Source organism: Crocodylus porosus, unplaced genomic scaffold, assembly GCF_001723895.1.
Source record: "Crocodylus porosus isolate Cpor-Errol unplaced genomic scaffold, CroPor_comp1, whole genome shotgun sequence".
NCBI lineage: Eukaryota > Metazoa > Chordata > Crocodylia > Crocodylidae > Crocodylus > Crocodylus porosus.
In genome coordinates this window covers 22,252,394-22,254,502 of record NW_017728943.1, presented here as the reverse complement: position 1 = coordinate 22,254,502, position 2,109 = coordinate 22,252,394, and positions in this window count along the sequence as shown.

The following is a 2,109-nucleotide window of genomic DNA, read 5'->3' as shown; positions in this document are numbered from 1 at the left end:
CGGGCGGAGGCTGCTGCAATGCGCCACTCGGGGCCGCCGCCGCCGCCGCCGCCACCGCCAGAGCAACACAGGCCGCGCCGGGCCACGCCAGGCAAGCCGGCTCCGCGCCGAGCACTTACATGGTCGAGTCGGGTCGCGCCAGGCCGGTCCCAGCTAGTCACCACGTCCCGCCCTGTGCCAGGCTGTGAAAACAACAGCCACCGCCTCCAGCCTTTTATAGGCCGATCTGGTCACGCCCACGGCGGCGCCGGCCAATGGCCTCCGCGCGGTGCCCCTCGGCACATGGAGGCAGCTCCGGGCCAGCCACCTCCCCCCGCCGCCGGCCAATAAGCGCTTCCATCTCCTCTTGCTACACGCTTGGCCAATCAACGCCCACCTCGCACCGGCAACGGCCATGACTACAGAAGCGGAGGGAACGAGCTCCTGGCATAGGGGCTCCCCCCCGGTGGAGTGATGGGGAACCTGTTGCCTTGCCCCGGCCTGGGCTTTGCGTTCAGGAAGCACATGGCGCCGCGGCCGGGCAGGGGCAGCACGTTAGAAATTCCGCTGCAGCCCCCCAGCCGAGTACAATTCCGCTTACCGCAGCTGCTCCGTCTCCCGCGGCAGGGAGGAAAAGGATGGAGCCAGGGGCTGGAAGGGCCTGTTCCCGGCTTCTGTTTTTCCTACGGGCTGCTGAGACGTTAAGGCAGAGAGCCTGGGAGCCGGGATGGGGAGAAAGTAGACAGAGGAAGGGAAGGAGGATTTGGCAGAGAAAAGTAATGGTTTTCAAGGAGGCTACCTGGACACAAAACAGTCTCTAGCAGTGGAGTGCTGTCATGCTACCTGAGAAATCAGGGCAAACAACTAGTTACCTGCAGTGCCTGTACACAAATACATGGAGCCTGAGAAACAAGCAGAAAGAACTGGAAACCCTTGCACAGTCACAGCACTATGATGTGATTGGAATAACAGATGTGGTGGGATAGCTGGCAGGACTGGAGCACTGTCATGGATGAGTACAAACTGTTCAGGAAAGACAGGAAGGAAATGAGGGGAGGACTTGCACTTTATATGGCTCTTTTACATGATTACTCAGACCTCCCCATGAAACTGGAGATGGGCCTGTTGAGAGTCTCTAGGTCAAGGTCAGAGGGGAGGGCAATAAGGATTAAGTCATGGTGGGGGTCTGCTATAGACCACCAGACCAGGAGCAAATGATGGATGAGGCTTTCTTCAAACAACTAGCGGAAGTTTCCTGATCACAGGCCCTGGTTTTAATGGGGGACTTCAATCACCGTGACATCTGCTGAGAGGCCAATACAGCAGTGCACAGGTGATCCAGAAAGATTTGAGAGTGGGCACAACTTGGTGCAGCTAACTAGGGGCCATACTCTTGACCAGCTCCTCACAAGCAGGGAAGAATTGGTGGGGAACATATCAGTGGATGGCAACTTGGGCAGCAGTGACCATGAGATGACAGAGTTCAAGATCCTGAAGAAAGCAAGGATGGAGAGCAGCAGAGTATGGACCCTGGACGTCAGAAAAGCATGCTTCAACTCACTCAGGAAACTCATGGGCAGAATCCCCTGGGAAGCCAGTCTGAGGGAGAGGAGTCTAGGACAGCTGGCTGTACTTCAAAGAAGCCTTACTGAGAGTGCAGGAACAAACCATCTCGATGTGCAGGAAGACTAGCAGGTATAGCAGAAGACCAGCTTGGCTTAGCAGGGAAGTCTTCGGTAAACTAAATCATAAAAAGGAAGCTTATAAGAAATGGAAACTTGAATAAATAACTAGGGAGAAATATAAGAGCATTGCTCGGGTATGTAGGGATGAAGTCAGGAAGGCCAAAGTACAATTGGAGTTGAGGCTAGCAAGGGATGGGAAAAGTAACAAGAAGGGTTTCTACAAGTATGTCGGTAGCAAGAGGAGGATCAGGGGAAGTGTGGGTCCCTTACTGAATGCGAAAGGCAACCTTGTGATAGAGCGTGCAGAAAAGGCTGAAGTTTCCAATGCCTTTTCTATCTCAGTCTTCACAGGCGAGGTCAGCTCCCAGACTGCTGCACCTGGCAGCGCAGTTTGGGGAAAACGTTGGCAGTCCTCTGTGGTGAAAGAACAAGTTAAGAACTACTT